General features: G+C 40.7%; 1 protein-coding gene across 5 annotated transcripts in view; it reads right to left on the bottom strand.

Annotated features, from left to right (window-relative positions):
• The window catches only part of LOC104048036 (NELL2-interacting cell ontogeny regulator 1), a 28,487-nt gene extending 17,224 nt beyond the window's left edge, over window positions 1-11,263 (bottom strand). The window contains exons 1-2 of one of the 5 annotated variants that reach the window (XM_064448972.1): window positions 11,157-11,263; window positions 5,522-5,580 (exon numbers count right to left, since the gene is read on the bottom strand). The gene's annotated coding sequence lies outside the window, so the exon portion shown is untranslated. Of the gene's footprint in view, window positions 1-5,521; window positions 5,581-10,496; window positions 10,605-11,156 lie in introns of those variants that run through there. The other 4 variants (XM_064448971.1, XM_064448973.1, XM_064448970.1 and 1 more) reach the window with 4 other exon arrangements.
• Between the last annotated feature and the right edge of the window lie 6,434 nt (window positions 11,264-17,697).

The following is a 17,697-nucleotide window of genomic DNA, read 5'->3' as shown; positions in this document are numbered from 1 at the left end:
CAAGCAATGCAGACTGTAAACAAAGATGTAGATGAATGTAAAACAAAAAAAAGTCACGTAACTACCTTGAGAACTTCAAACACACATGGAAGTCTCTCAAAATACTGTGGAGATAGTCAGTGGCATAGGTTCCCTGAGATCAGTCGATACATCAATATGGGTACTAGGACTGTGCTGAATCAATGTATATCAGCTATTTGGGGACAGTAAGACACAAACATCCACTTTTTAAAAAAGGAATGTTATAGGCAGGGAAGGGCTGGGAGAAAAATCTGCACAATCCATCCCCCAAAAATTAACAGCTGGCTCCAAGTCAAACCCTCAGCCATCAGCAGGAGGCCCTAAGATGCTGAAAAGGCGCTCACTAATGGTTCTCCACCCTTTCCACACTGAGGCCCATTTTGCCTTTTCTAGGACTTTCTACTCATTTGTAGGGATATGGGAAAGGCAAGGCAGTAACCCCCTGGTTATTCCTGTTCATTGCTCCTGGATGAGGAGTCTGCAACAGGGATGAACACCCTGTCCCCAGGAACGTGGGCAGCCCACAGTACCATCCTGCATTATTTCAAGTGCTATGTTTGAATCTATGGTAATGCACAAACTACTCATCTCCACACCTCAAAAAGGGAAAGAAAAGAACAAGGCAGACCTCTCAGTTGCATAAATAGAATCTTCTCAGGGCAAGCATTTTGCATTTTTATCCTCAGAGAGCAGGTATCTTTAACTTAGTTTCCCACTACATTCTGGAAATTGCATAAGGAGAAGAAAGAGACTATGTGAGGGTTAAAAGAGCCCATTTTTCAAAGCGTAAATTCCTTCAATATCTACGCTAATGGTGCACTTGTGATATGCTAATTTTGCCAACATGAGCAGCCACCTCTCAGGAGTTACTGTCTAATCTAATATGACCCTGAATCACTATGGGGCAATGGGTTCACATCTAGGGCATGTAGTTGTTATATGAGGAGAATTTTTAATAAGCAATTTGAAGTAAATATTTTTCAGGACTTAAAAAAATACATTCTGGTGGATTTATGTCAACTTTATAATATAGTTGAGGCAAAGAAAGGTTTTCAAGTAACATTAGATGAAGTATCCTTTTGAGAAAAAGGTGCCAGGGCTCTCTACAGTGTTTGAAAAAGCATGCACTATACTTGGCAGAGAAACGTGGCTCCAGCGTACTGGGTTGTTAAAGCTGAGTTACAACTTTTATTGGGATCCTCACTTAACCTCTCCAATTGCTAATTCTTTCAAACACTGTCCCAGCACAGAAGTTAATTTAGAGAAGCGCTTTAAACAGAACTAATGCACTGATGTGAGAATAAAACAAGCCTACTATTCCTCATTGGTTCCAGTGGGTTTTTTGAGCCTGAAACACTCCCACTTGGCTCAGCTGTTTCTGTATTTAAACTTGAATGGTTTTGAGTCAAAACCAAAGAACATCTGTTCGGCAATTTTAAAGCTAGAAGTATTTAACATTTTTCCCTTGATGGGCACAATTTGATTCACTGCCCTGTTGTATTGATGTTACTGGAGGGGCTTCATGCATGATTTAGAAGACAGATCAGCAATGCAGGACACCCAAGACGGCAAGTGGGCAGACAGCATGCTGTTGGACTGGTACATGGCCAGGAGCCACAGATTCTTTAGAGAGGCATTTGTGAGAGGCAGTAGCTGTCCCCTCCTAGTTCAAATTGAGTTCTGAGCCCAGCAAGAGCTGCTGCCTTCCAGAGAGGCAAAGCACCTCCCATTAACCAACCAGCTGCAGGACCTTGTTTCCTTGAGGGGGAGGATTGCCTCATTCCAGCCAGGTTTCTGCAGGAATACACACCCTCTTTTTGAGGAGAGCAAAATGAAACACTTCCAGACCAGCAGTGGAGCCCTCTTTATCCTGAACCTCAGGAGTGCCTCTCCTCATTACTATCACTTAGGCCTGCAAAGCTGCTTTTCTGCTGCAGGCTTGTTGAAAAAAATATATTAAAGTATACACATATTCTGAAATTTAAAAACTCTTAAAGAGAGGAAAATATTTGCTGTTTTACTATCAATTATTTTATTAGTTGGATTGTTTTTACTTTAGTCAACTATTTTATTTATTGGAGAAACTGTCAGGTTTTTTTTATTAAAGGCTGTAATTAAGCACAGTCAGGGGTCATTAGCTTATTCAACAAGCCTGCTGCTTCCTATTAACTAATAGCAAGTACTAAAACACAGGGGTTTTTTATGGTCTAGACCTAGCTCTAAGTGTAAGAGTATCTTGGAAGGCAAAGGCACACACTATACTTAGAAATCCCATTTTCATGCTATAGAATGAGCCAGCAATGTGCGCTCACAGCCCAGAAAGCCAAATGTATCTTGGGCTGCATCAAAAGCCGTGTGGCCAGCAGGTCGAGGGATGTGATTCTGCCCCTCTAACCTGCTCTGGTGAGACCCCCCTGCAGTGCTGCATCCAGCTCTGGAGCCCTCAGCACAGGAAGGACATGGACCTATTAGAGCGGGTCCAGAGGAGGGCACAGAAATGATCCGAGGGCTGGAGCACCTCTCCTATGAGGACAGGCTGAGAGAGTTGGGACTGTTCAGCCTGGAGAAGAGAAGGCTGTGGGAGACCTTATTGCAGCCTTTCAGTACTTAAAGGGGGACCATAAGAAAGATAGGGACAGACTTTTTAGCATGGCCTATTGTGACAGGACAAGGGGTAATGGTTTTAAACTAAAGGAGGGTAGATTTAGACTAGATACAAGGAAGAAATTTTTTACAATGAGGGTGGTGAAGCACTGGAACAGGTTGTCCATAGAGGTGGTAGATGCCCCATCCCTGGAAACATTCAAGGTCAGGCTGGACAGGGCTCTGAGCAACCTGATCTAGCTGAAGATGTCCCTGCTCACTGCAGGGGGGTTGGACTAGGTGGCCTTTAAGGGTACCTTCCAACCCAAACCATTCTATGATTCTACGATTCTATAAATGCTGTACTTGGCAATTAGTTCCTTCCAAGCTAGAGTTGAAAATTGCCTCTTTCCAAACACCAAAATTAAGCAGATTAAACTATCATATTTTGCCTAAAAATGGGCTTTGAAGATTGATTATGCCATGAGCCATCTTTTATCTCGAGATTAGCCATTTAAATCTGATGCAGGTTGCACTGTTTTGCTAGCACTTTTTATCTAGGTGGAAAAGAGACTGGATATTGTGGCGTGGGATGTTTCTGAATCAGTGAATTCTGGCTTTTTTATCTAACCAGTGTTAAATTGCAAATGTCATTGGAGAAAAAGAGGAAGGTATAAAGGTAGCAGAAATGGTAACTCTCCAGAATAATGAAAATATAGTCTTAAGACCCCATCTTCATCTGAGATAGACAAATGTTAAAAAATACCTTTGTTGCACCAGAGGAAAAAAGCCATACGAAAATGTTTGGGCGCTGTTCATGTCACACCATATTATGTTGGCATTTCCATTTGACACGCAGACTTGTCAGTTTTGAGCGTAGCTGTGAACTACAGATGCTTTTAAAATAAGGGATTGAGGAAAATAGATTCCCATTCAAAATAGAACCTGTGCTAAATGTCTATTCCAGGTCTAAAAAGGTCTGCTATTTACTAGTTATACAGACAATTTCCAGCCGCACTAACACTGAGGGAGGGCGGCAACATACTGAGGTGCTCTCTGTCTTTTATCTTTGAAGCTGGTTTTGAAATCTCTGAACAGAAATATTTCCTCTGTTTCTAGGGACCAGCTGTTCAACAAGAGGTGGGAAATGGAGGGGGCAACAGACAAGCAGCTTTGAAATCTACTCAAATTGGCATGGCTGAATTGTATTAACTCATCCCTTGGCTGACAGCATGTAAAATCCAAGACATTTCACAGAGGATTTTCCCACCTGTGCATTTGTAAGTAGATAGAAGAAAATTAATTGTAGTCCCTTTTTGCCGTCTCTCCAATGCTAGACATTAAACCAAGTGTGACTGGCGAGGGGCATCCTTCATTCTGAGAAACAGACTTGCAGTGGCCGGGGCTCACCATATGTGCCACCTTTTGTTGGTTATCATCTCCTTCAGGAGCCAACACTGACATCATGGAAAGGTGACTGAACTGAGGACAGATAAAATAGAACGGCAAGTTGCGGGCACTGACAGGCCAGAAGCAGCCACTCACACCATAGAGAAAAACAGAAATACTCCACAGCAAACCACCTACTCAGTGCTGCGCAGCTGAGGAGCATCTTGATACCACCACCGCATCAAAATCCTCCATTCTCCCTCAGAGGCATCTCTACTTATGACAGACCCAGACTAAAACCTGGAAATCCTCCTCCATATGTGCTTTTACATGGCCTCATCACTGTATATTTTAGTACTTTGCATTCATGTGCTGTGCTTAGCATAACATATAATTGTCATATAAGCATTGTTGTTCCTCTTCTACTCTTATGAGGGAGAATGTCATGTGTGTGCTTCTGTGTGAGATACAGCAGGCCAAAAACTTGCTCTTCCATTTGGAGGGATGAGTAATTATTTAAGATTATCCTTAATATCTAGAATTGTGACCTCAGTCTGCGAGCTACCCCCCAGAAATGCGTCTACACTGGCAGTTATGACTGAGAAGAAGTATCACATGCTCTCAGCCCCCTAAGCAACCTTCTCTGCATCTGCATCTTGCTTGTCAGCACCAGCTTCCAGATCTTTTCCTTAATCCTTCAGCCAGCCCTGCCTATGAATTGACTTTCTCCATTAAGTCTTATCTCTTGTTATGGACAACAAAGACAGGAGGTATAGTGCTGCTCACCACTACCCATACCTGCAAGCTGCAGCAACCAGATGAATTAAGTATATCATATAACTTCAGAAAAGCTTCTGCACTCACACTGGATGGCTGCTGATGCTTGTACTTAGGACATCTCTTTATAGGCATCTACCTAGCTGGGGCTTGAAAGTGACCCCAAAGTTTTCTGTAATCATCAAACACTATTCTTATCCTTTTTGTGCATCTATTCTCCAGCTGACAAATGGCGCGAATTGAAGTTCTCAACTCACTCAAGTTGAGTTTTTTACCACCCTTGTGGTAAAAAAATTCATAGTGCCTCAGGAACAGGTACTGTTAACTCTGGCCGACGTCCCGGAGCAGTGTAATTTACAATTCCCAGGCCAGGCCACGGAGCAGCTGGGAAATCATGACAGAGACCCTGAGTTTGAGTATAGAAGCCAGCGTAGACAGCAGGAATCAGTTTGATATGCATGTGGGTGTTTTGAGTTGTTAAGGTCACACACTGCAGTGTTGTGTAGCAGTTGTGTATCCTGAGGACTTGTGGCAGTGTGCCAAGTACCCCTGCAGATCTGAGAGCAGGTTATGTTTCAGAATGCTTTCCTCCGCCTCCAGATCTCTTTACAGGCCAAATGGGTGGGAAATGGGTGTCTCTGGGCATCTTTCCAGAAGCCTCCGAACTGATGCACTCATGCAGCAAAACTCAGCTGGTACATTCATATCCTTTTCACCTTGGTATTTGTACTGCATAAAGTATTTGCCCTACCTTTGTTGCTCCTTTGGATGCCCACTGGCCTTTTGTCTGGTTACCAAAGCAGGAAGTACCTAATTAGGAACAAAACTGAGTTAATGTCTGACAGATCAATAGCATCTAACAGATACTATTGGCTCAGGCTTCCTAACAATATTACTGTTAATAAAAGTGTTAAGCTGTATAGGTAGGTGTCCATTCTGAAGTGACACCACTGAGCTGAAATTTAACCCTTCTTCACATTTCCAAAAGTCAATCAGGCTGTTGTTGAAACAACGGAATAAAATCACCAGTCCTTGATCTATTCCTGTTTCTATTTAAAGGTGATAAACAGTTGATTTCACAGAGGATCTCATCAGTGTTCCTTAATCAGCATGATTGTTCTGGACTTCCTGGCATTCTGACAAACTGAGCAAGTAAGGTTATTTAGGAGCTTAGAGCTAGAATGGATGGAAAGGGAAAGTAGACAACATGCTGCCACCTTTTGGTTATAGAAATGAGAACAGGTATTATCTGGAAAGATCTCTCTAGTGGAAATTAAAAGACATCTATGCTTGTTTTCTGTAATGAAACAACCTGAAAGTCCATATACTGCGAGATGCATCCCTTCATGTTCTACACTGGTGCTCTGAGCTTAGTTCCCATATTTCACATTTGTTCAGTGTTGTTTGGGCTAATTAATAATTATCAATCAATAATGAAAAATTTCTCTCATTTAAAACACACAGGGTTGAGTTTACTCACCTAAAACTAATGCTTTACATCACTAAACTGATTTGAGGAACATAGCTACAGAAATAGAAGGTACAAGATCTCATTAATTGGTAGCTTGTAAAAGTAAGTTACTCCATGTCTTAAGTCCTGTTTGGCTATTTATATAGACATATAGTTAAGGCAGCCTGACGTTTTCATCACTATGTTGTTATCAGTATGATCAGTGTGTTACAACTTTTAACCTTAACTGTTCAAGTGAGATTTTCTGTGCTGGCTGACTGCTGAGGACCTGAAGGGTATTTTGTTTCCTTGTTTATTAAAACGTTGGTTCAGCTGTCTATGAGAATAAAAGATGGAAGAATGCCCATCTTAAGAAAAGAAATGCAAGGTTGTTCTGTTAAAAAGGTTGTGCACCTTCTAGTTTGATGCAGAGCCTTGAAATTTAACTGAGGAGCTATCTGTATCAGGGATGTGCTTCTCACTGCTCCTATGAGCCAATACACAAACTTGGGCCAAGTGGTAAACCTTTGAAAATCTCCATTCAAGTATGTTCTGTAAAGACTCATGGGAGCTTGTGAGCTCAAGTACATGAATGTTCTGTTACTCTCAGCTTCCATGTGCCAGAGGCTCTTTACATTTACTGTGCATATAGATTCACTGAGTGTGCCCTATCCTGGGGCACAAAAAATCCATCAAACACTTGATCTTCTGTTTCTCAGTGCTGGCACTGGGTTGCCAATCTCTTCTGCTTTGATTAACATAAAGGGGGATCATGTCTGCTTCTTCTGCAGAAGGGACAGGAACTCTCCAAACACCATAGAAGCAGTGTTGGTAGGTCTGTATTGCTTGGTACCAGTGGCACATTAGTCCTTGAGACCTGAAGCCCTTGATGGTCTGCAAGATATAGCTCTGGGATTACTTGACAGGGTGCTCTGAGGGTCCCCCAGGTGGAACACCAGAACAATATACCCTAAGGGTGTCTGGTCTTGACATCACCTTAAGGGACATTCTCATGCAACCTGCACAGACTGCACTGCAGTGCATCTCCCACCTGGAGTAGCCCCAGTCACTCAACCATGAGCAAAGCTGTGCAGCAGACCTGAACTAGACCTTTATGCCACATCATGCTGTTTTAACACTTCACCCATGGGTGCTTATGCAAAATGTCCCTGTCTTAGGAAAGACTTGCAGACCTTTAGTATACTAATGGTGCCACCCTACACTGTCTGCTGCACGACACTCAAAAAGCTGGGAGTTAGCATGCACCCTTGTACCTTGAGGAGTTCTAGGCTCTCCTGGTATTTGGAAGAGTGTGCAGAAGACCACAGATATGAGAAAACCACTAGGAATTATCTTGTTTATGCACTGATCACTCATTGACAGTCCCAGCAGAGGCACTCAACAGCTTCACAGACACTGTCATATAAAGGTCAAGAAGCCGAAGGAGACCTACAAGAAGGCTGTTGGTAGGAATTTTGAGGCAAAACAACGCCCACCTATGTGTTATCACTTCTTCAGGGGGTTTAGCTCCATCACCCATCAGGAAAAGGAAGAGAGGAACTGATTTTATCTTGCTGTTTTTAAGGAGGGAAGTGGTACATTGATTTATGGTGCAGTGCCAGGCTTAACCTCTCAGGGTTGAGGGCATCCTGTTATCTTTTACAGGTCAGTATCACTCCATTAGCAATCTGGGTCAGGGTTGGGAAACAGGAAGACACATCATTCCAGAGGTAAATGAGGCCTCCTTTTCCTACCAGGAAACCCCCCTAAACCTCTTGGCAATGAGAATTCCTTCTCCCATCTCAGCACTCATCTTCCACACACCTCATGAACTACTTGTTACCCATCTTCCAAGGGTAGGTTTTTAATCCATTTACCCTACACGCTCAGCACCAGCACAGGCATGCAGTTGCCCAAAGCAGTGTTTGAAGCCACATCAGGTTAGGGAGGCAGGGAAATACCTGGACCATCAGGCCTGCTAATCTCGCAGGGATGGGGTTTTTTCTCATTTTCTTTTCTCTCCCTCTGCAACTTCTCTGTCATTTTCAGGGAAGCATATCTAGCATGTTGGTACAGATCTGTATATAGCTACTCAGTGCACAGAATGGACCCTGGTATGGAGATGAGTCAGGATTGTGTAATAAATCAGATCTTGTCCAGAGGAACCTGGTTCTTTTGTTGCAGAAAGTGAACACAATGACTGCAGGAAGAAAAAAAGTGGTTGCTGGCTAAGGCGTTTGTATGCTGCTCAGAAGGACTGGATTCTATTTTTGTCTTTTGCACAGACTACTAAATTAGCCACTTAAAAACCCATTTTTCCTGGGTGGCCATGAACTGTGTGCAGGGTTTTGCTGAAAGCCTAAATTCTAATCTTGTGCTTTTACGGCTAAAAATGTAGCTGCAATGTAATGTAATTAGCTGGAATGCTATCTTTTCCTTACTTTATGAGGATGTTATCAAAACACTTTGAATTCTGTTTGTGAAACTCTCAGCTCCTACACTGTTGTAAACCACTGAAAAGTCCACAACAAACTTAACTCTGTCTTCAGAGCAGGATTTGAACAGTAAGTAGTAAGGCATGGAGTCCCACATCAAGCATCAAAGAGAAAACAAAATATTGAATAGTTGTTCATGAAGTGACTACCATCCTTTCTGTGCACTGAATGTGCTCATGTCATTGATGACTATCTTGTAATCAAACACAAAGGGAGGCAAATCAAAGTTCTGCAATCAACACGAATTCTGGCATTTTCTAACTTTGGAATGCTTGACTTTGCAGCCTTAAAAGTTTTTGTATTATTTTTGTGTGGAATTTAAAGATACATTATGTAAAACAAAGTATTAAGAACCATAAAAGGAATCCCTGTAGATTAAAAGTGCATTAACACTGACATTTCTGAGACCTTATCCCTAATTACTGTGGGTATGTTCCATTTCTTGTATGAGTTCTTCCTCTTCCTCCTCCTCTTCTTGTGATGGCCCTGCTTCTTCATCATCTCTTTCCAAACGAGTTGACTTTCTCTTCCAAGATTTCTTCTTGTGTATAGGGGCAACTGATACTGGCACAGGCTGATCCTCTGATTCAGCTGCAACAGTTGTTACCGGGGTTGGAGTAGCCACAGTGTCTATCGTGAGGGTTAGAGTGGCCGCAGTGCTTGTCACTAGGTTGGAGTAGCCGCAGGGTCTGTCATGGGAGTTTGAGTGGCCACAGTGCTTCTCACTTTCCTTGTCCTTGTCTTTTTAGATCCAGAGGACTTCTCTTTCCCTTGGGGGTACCGAATAGTGTTAAACAGGGCTCAATAGGCATGGGCCAGGCCCCAGCACATTGCAGTGATTTGTATCTCTCTGGAATCACCTGGGTGACAACATACTTCCTCCAAACGTTCTATTAATTTCTCAGGATTCTGCACTTGTTCAGGGTTGAAGTCCCAAAACACTGGGGGTGCCCACCGTCTTAGGCATTTGCCTATACTATCCCACATACCCTGGCACCCATGGCTATCCAGCCTTGGGGCAGATCTCTGGATGATATTCTTAAATTGCTTATTAACTTTAGACAGAGCTGAAATGGTCTGCCAAAGCAATATCAACAGATGTATCTTAACTAACCGAGGATGTTCAAGATACTGAAAAGTTGTTGTAATGAAGGAGAAGGCATTACAGAAGATGGTAGCTAAGGTGCCGTTCTGTATTTCCTCCATAAAAAAACTCTCAGAGGAGGAGGTATAATAGCTAATTGTATCCATGAGGTGGTACCTGATGTACAGTAATGGCTTCAATATAAACTTCAAATACCAAATAAAACTCAAGGTCAATGTTTTAAAAACAGCTCTCCCAGGCAAAACATCACTAATCACTGCAGAGCACAGCAGACCACAAAAAACAACACCAATCTTTAACAGGCACAGCAAATACAAGAGCATGGTGCAGATTGGATAAACTAATATTGAGAACAGAGTGTATGCTGTGACCAGCAACTGTTATTACCTCAACCCTTCGAGCCACATGTTGGGCGCCAAAAAGGACTGTCGTGGTTCAGCTCCAGTTGGCAACTAAACACCACGCAGCCGCTCGCTCACTCCCCCCACCCTTCTGGGATGGGGGAGAGAATCAGAAGAGCAAAAGCAAAAGGAAAAAACTTGTGGGTTGAGATAAGAACAGTTTAATAATTAGAATAGAATAATAATGATAATAATATTATTATAATAACAATAATTATAATATAATTAAAAGGAAAAGGGAAAAAGGAAAAAACCAAAACCACAAACGATACAACCGCTCACCACCCGCTGACTGACACTGCTGGTTCCTGAGCCGTGATTGCTGCCTCCCTCCCCTGGCCAGCTCCCCCCTGGTAACATACTGGGCATGACGTTACATGATATGGAATATCCCTTTGGCCAGTTTGAATCCACTCTCTTGGCCGTGCCCCCTCCCCTCCTGGCTTCTTGTGCACCCGGCAGAGCTTGGGAAGCCGGAAACGTCCTTGACTAGTACAAGCACTGCCCAGCAACAACTAAAACATTGGTGTGTTATCAACATTGTTTTCATACTAAATCCAGAACACAGCACTGTGCCAGCTGCAGTGAAGAAAATTAACTCTATCCCACCTAAAACCATGACATTAGTTTAAACCAATACTTTTATCAGAGCAAGCTTTATCATATTAGAATTGTAAAAGGGTCCACAGAGTTTTGAACTAGTTGAACTAAGCTACTGCCAAACAGTAACGAGGCAGTGCAAATCTGTGTATAAACAGACTTAAGATAATAATATGAGAGACATCTAAAGAGATAAGGAAAGTGTAAACTAATATAAAGTATTTTGCTATTTTAGCTACTTATTCCCTTTTGAACACTACACTGATGAAATTATGCCTGTAGCTAACATACTCGAGCATCTGTGTCACATGCTTCAGTGCATAAAGGTGACATACTTGGTCCTGGGTCTGTGGTACTGCAGTGGGTTGGTCTTTAAGCTCCTTCTCGGTATACATCAGGATGTGGGTTGTCTGAGCTGTCAGTAACAGATCCTGCCCCTTAAATTCAAGCTGTAGGAGGTAAAACAAAATCCCAATACATCAGCCAAGAGGATAGATAGGATCACGCTTGCAAATCAGCTATTAGTACACTAAGGATTTTCATGTTTATGGTTTTACACAGAAGACATCTCTCTATACCCACCTCCATCTGTCCTCATACCCCATATAGCTGCCAGGAATACATTTTCCAAAGACTTTTAACTTAATTTACTCCAAGATGCAACAACTCTGTCATCTCTGCATGTGTAACTGAATTTCCCTCCTCTAGGGTTCCTCCCTGGATTCCTGCAAGCTCTTCTGAAAAGCTGATTCTGGAATCAATTTTGTAAAGGTTTGTATGTGAATCATCAGGACCTTTAGCACTTAATCTGTGAACATTTTAAGAGTGAAAAAGCAAACAGCGGATGACAGTAAAACAAAAAAAACTTAAATCCGCTATTGTTTTCATGTTCATCACCACCCCATGCTTGGCTAGGATCAGCTTTCCCTTTGCTTGCTCATTCCCTGTTCTGTATTTTCCTGCCATGTTGTCAAATGTGCAAAGAACTGGTTTATCCCTGCCCCACCAGCATCAGCATTTTACCACATTATGCCCCCAGTTACTGAGGAAAGGTTCTGTGTGGCCTGCAGGTTAGGAGTGTGATACTTCGATTTCAGCTTCAGGGCTTGCATTTTCAGTGCTAGGATTAAACAGGGATCTTTACAAGGTATCTGGCAGCTTTGCATTTGGCAGTTTGCAAAGAAGCTGAGTACCTAGTTCAGTGGTGGAGTTACTTCCCTTGTTCTACATCACTTGATATGTAATTAAGATACAATTGTGCTACCGGCCTTTCTACATGTCAGTATACAATCTATTCCATCTAGTCATAGTAAATTACACACTTATCATTATCCTATGAAACACCACAGTACCAGAGAGTCAATTAGATGTGATGGTCAGATTGCTCTGTGTTCAGTGTCTTCCTGTTATGCCTGATCTTCTTGCCATTAAACTCAGTAATGGTCTCCTGTTGATTAAAAAAAAAAACCAAAAACAAACTAGGATTTGAAGTGTTTTTAAGAAATAATGTGAAAATTGCTACCATTAACTTTTTCCAAAACATTTAGGGAAATCAAAAATATTTTTTATTACTGGGGGTTTTTTTTTCTCTTTCTTCTTTTGCTCTTCTCACTCCCCTCCTCCATCAGTTTGAAAACCTAAGTCCATAATGTCACCTTTGAAAAGGGCTTTGAAAGCTGTGGATCAAAAACTCGTCTATGGAAATGCCAATACAATCCATTTCAAAACATCCTCCTTCAAGCTAATTTACATCTCCCAACAGTAAAAAAGGGATTAACATATTAAGATGGATTTACACATCCCCCTTGAGAATATAACTGAAAACTAGGAAGAGTACAACATTATTTTTCACTCCAGCTTTCTCCCTCTTGGTTTAGCCCAGTTAAATTTCAAAGAGGAAGAATGTGGAGTAAAAATCACTGATCAGATGCTGGAGAATTGAGTTAAAGACCTGCCTCATCTAGTTTTCTCACCTGTCTATAAATACAAAATTTAATCTATCCTAGTCCTTAGCTGCCTCTTTGTAAAACAAGGTAACACGTGTATGAATCCCATAAAACTCTGAGAATCTTTTTTACTGGGGATTGAGTCAGTAAAATCCAATGGCAATTAGAACCATACCAACAGATACAAACAGTACATCTAAACCAAACTTATGCATTCTGAAACTCCCTATAAACGTGCCCATCAGGACATTACCTCAGTTACTAGAATACAAAAAAGTCTTGCTAAGTTTATAATAATAATTTTTTTAAAAGCAAGAAAAACTTCAACACATCAGAGTGAAACAAATAATACTAATCCAAAATCCATGGAAAAGTAAAATTGTTTAAAAAGTTAATTTACAGGGTCTATAATGGACATGCAATATCAGTTTGTACTGAGAGTAGAAATGTCTCAATAACTCATATACAATCACATACTAAATACTGTAAGTTTGCCTGCAAAAACTGCAACCTTGTAAGTTATTATTACAGTTCTGGAGGAAATCCAGCCATTCTGAGAAATTCTGTACTGAAAAAGAAAGTTTGTAAGGAGAGGTAATATATTTTATTAGAAGAAATCAGACCAAATATAAGGATTGTAAGCATGAAACTTGCTTTTTTTTTTTTTTCAATTATATCTGATAAAATAATATGATGTCTTCCTACAAGCCTAACCTTTCTTATAGATTACAAAAGTATTACTTTAAAAGTAAAGCATTTACAAGACACACTTTACTATGGATGATAAATATTAACAAACAAATGGATATAAGAAATAACATTATAAAACATGTCCATTTGGAACCCCTCCTTCACCAATAAAGTCTAAGATAATTTAGAACTGAAAAAGATTAGAAAACTTATAATTTTCACTGTTCACTACATAGCTCTACAACTGTGTAAAGCTACTAATTTTCCCCTGCTTATTTGGATTTTTCTTATAGCAATAAAAAGAACAAAAACAAAGTCACTTGAAAAGCTTTTAGTTTGTTTTATCTTTAAGTGACTATAGTTCAGGTTCAGTGTCCCTTAAACCATGAGAGATGTTTTGATTTCAGCCAGACTCTTCAGTTATACGTATCTCATCATGCTCCTTGGAGGTCTCTGCATTCTTTTCCACTATTATCTGTGTTTTTCATAAACACTCCAGTTCTTAAAGCAGTATCTGAACTAACGCTAAAGATCTTCATTGCCAGGCTCTAGCTGACTTTTACAGTTTATTCAGACAAGCTGGAAAGTGTGCATGTATTTGAAATTTATTGTGGGTAAATTTGCATAATTTAATGATTTCCATCAAATGATTGTGTGTGTGTGTGTGTGTGTGAATTCTCTGGCTGTATATGCACTACTGTTAAAACTTCTTTAGAAAAAGTATTACTCAAACAATGCCCATTTAGCCCAAGCGCATCTTACTGAAACATTACCCTGAAGTCATTGTTCTGCAATTGCTAAGTGGTTCCACTGTTAAAAATCATTATTTTGCTGGCTACCCAGGCTGTCCTTTCTATCACACTTAGGAATTGCTTCTACAGCCTGAACTACTGGTGTTCCAGCTCCTGACACATTCCTGTACCAGCAGACCTGCGTCTGTACAGCCAAGCCTTAAGCGTCAGTGCGGTCTGGTACTCAGCTCCTGATTTCATTGTCTTTGGAAACGTACATTCCATCCCATCCCACTGGAATTCTGCCCAGCAAGCTGCACAAATACAGAAGCAAATGTCAACAAATGAAGGTAACAATTGGAACATAAGCAACTGCTGCCATAAGGAATCACACTTTTAATTATAAGAGTAAGAAATATACCAGCAGTAACTCTGGAAAGCTCACTGGGTCAGGAGCTACCATTAAAAACAGGAAATTTTGTCTGTGGGAGTTATCAACTTCTAAATTCAAGTACTTCTATCTTGTGTCACTACCAATGTTGATACTGACCAGGACACAGAGCAAGCAGAGATGGACTGTGAAATTCAGGTTCTCCATTGACTCATAAATATGGAGAGAGTTTCAGGCCCAGATATCTACATCTCCTAAATCACATCCAGAACATCCAGCTGTATCACACATGGAGACTCTCAAACAGTGGAATAAGTATGTACAGTGCAATATGACTTTATGGTAAGACTTAGATACCATAACTCCTGTCTTTATATTTTAGCATGTCCTTTCTATGCTTCCTGGGCTTTTAAATCTTCTCCAAGTGCTCAGGGTGGGAACTATGCCCAAAAAATTACAAATTTTCAGTCCTCTTCTAATTTAATATACACAGTGACACAAAAATGGTCTTTTTTGAGAAAGCATGGGCTGAGCCACCAGTCTGTCAGATGGTTTGAAAATTGGCTGGACTGCCAGGCTCAGACAGTAAAAATGAATGGTTGACATGTAGCTAGTGAAGCACATAGTGTTCAGCATCTTGATCAGAGGCCCAGATGATGACATAGAATGCACCTTGAGCACCAAATTAAGGAGTGGCTGACATTAGGACTGGCAGAACTTAATCCAGAGAGATCCTGATAAATTTGAGGATTAGGCCAACAGATACCTCTACCTCAATAGAGCAGAATAACCCCAGGTATCAGGAGAGGCACAAAACTGGCTGAGCATCAGCCCAGGAATAGGACCAAGGGATCATGGTGATATCAGGCTGAGCATGACATTTAAGCCAACAGTGCGCTCTCACTGCAAATAAAGCAAACGGCACCCTGGACTCCATTGAGAGAGGTGTGGCAGGGAAGGTATTATTCCACAGTCATTAAAACAGATAAATTAGGAGCGAAAATTTTCACAGAGGCTGACAGATTCTACTTTAAATGCTTATCCAGTACGCAAAGACAGAAAAAGAGCACCTTTTCATAAAAATGGGCATAATCTAGCTGGGAAATTAGAAGGTAGCAATCCTTGCCAGAGCAGTGAGTTTCTGGAATAGTCAAATAGTCTTCTGCCTTCAGTAGCAGGGTAAAACAATCAAGCTAGTTGCAAGATGGAGTTTCTAAAAAGATTGATGTAATAGTATTGCACATGACAGCAAGTGGTGATGTAGGAGGCCTCATCTAGTCCTACATTCCTGAATTCTGCATGCATAAAGACTGATAAAAAAATGAAAGATGAAGAATAGTTTCTGAAACATAATGAAGAGGGAGAGAAAAACACATGTGTCATCAAAGTCCCTGGTGGTAATGAAGAGGGAGGCAATCTTCCTTGAAAACTCGGTGACTTTCTTGTCAGAGATCACAACGTTTTGTCAATGTGGCCTGATGCCACCTGCCTTTAATACCCCTCACTTTGGAGCACAATTTCATTGTGATGGCTGCTAGAAGCATTACTGCTTCTAGCAAAACAGCAGTACCATGTTTTATACAGCTTGTGCCATGGGATGTCAAGTAACATATGATCCCGAATGATTCCCTTGAATTCCTTATTTACAAAACAAGGCCTTTCTAACATTTGGTCATATCGTCATAAGTTGAGGCACCACACATGCACAAATATATGACTTTGCAAGAACAAGTTTATTTGTGTGTAACACTTTGCATTTTAGGTTCTAGTGGCTTTTTTAAAAACCCCTAATGGATTTTAATTTGGCACATTGTTATGCCTGATTAATGATATTTGTACTGCTCACAGTGATTGTGTTCTTGTTTATTAAAAAGTAATTTAGAAGGTAATTGAGCTCTGCATTCATAGCTTTATTTTTTAAAGAACTATTTAAATGCCTCCTTTTGTTACAATAATATATTAAAAACTTCCTAAAATCAAGAGCAAAAGAAAGGCAGCATAAGAGGTGGCAAAGGCAAGTGAGTGGCCCTGCTATGTCAGTGGAAGCAGCAGCAATGGCCTGAGCAATTGCCGGAGAAAGCTAGTACCTAATCCCACAAAAAGTTTACCGAAACAAAGTTACCCTTTCAGAAAACTGTTCAGTCCATCTGGACTGGTAGAGCGAGGCTGTATAACTGCACACGTTGCACTATGGAGTCGTAGAGCATTTATCAGGACGCTTAAAAACCAGTCATGCCATCTCACGGAAGCAGAGAGTTAACTCTCTGTATTAGCTACTGCTTGGAGACAACCAGCTGCACAAACCTTGCATGTCCTCTGGTTCACTTCCTCCAACCCACCTTTAAAAGGAGTTGGTTACTTTTCTTCTCATATTTGAAGGTGAGAACACCACTAGATTTCCTTGCTTAACTAGGATTTTTTTTTTTAATTACATTGTCTCATGGATTATACATTTCGAAAGCAGCTGACAGCAGAAAGCAGAGTTAAGGGTGAGATATTAAACTCTGCCTCACCAACCTGTTTGGGGAATTTTGCCACAATTGCACCACTTTGTACTTTTTTTAAGAATGCTTTCTCACAGCAGAGTCCATACACTTAAGTAAAATCAGGCCTAAATCTATGAGGGGCTACATAAGGCACAGGAACACATGCTTTTTACTCCAGGGAACCTGCAAACCAAACCTCACTCTGGTGCCATTAAACAAGTAGTTCCAGTGACCTTCAATGGGATTTTGCACTGCAGTTAAGCAGGTACCTACATCTTACCCATGTTGGTACCTACTTTAAACAGCTGGGTATAATTAATGGAAGGTAAAATTTACTAGTGATAGCGACATATTAATTATACATCTAAACTAATACCATTCCTTTACAGCTGTTTTTAAAAACTTTTGCTTTAATTAATTTCTTATTCTGTTTTCAATTTAATCATTTATCCCAGTCTCTTATTTACAATTTTTTCCATCAAACTAACAGAGAAGTAGTTACTCTGGATAAATAATTCTCCCACAGCTTATGTACTGGACTAACATACAGACATAGAGGTCAACTGAAATTCTGGACAGAACAATTTATGTGCTAGACAAACTGTCTCAACTTCGATTTTGCTGTTCTAAAA

This window comes from Phalacrocorax carbo, chromosome 4 (genome assembly GCF_963921805.1).
Source record: "Phalacrocorax carbo chromosome 4, bPhaCar2.1, whole genome shotgun sequence".
NCBI classification, from domain to species: domain Eukaryota; kingdom Metazoa; phylum Chordata; class Aves; order Suliformes; family Phalacrocoracidae; genus Phalacrocorax; species Phalacrocorax carbo.
The sequence above is the reverse complement of the archived record's forward strand: the minus strand, read 5'-3'. Positions and strand labels throughout refer to the sequence as shown.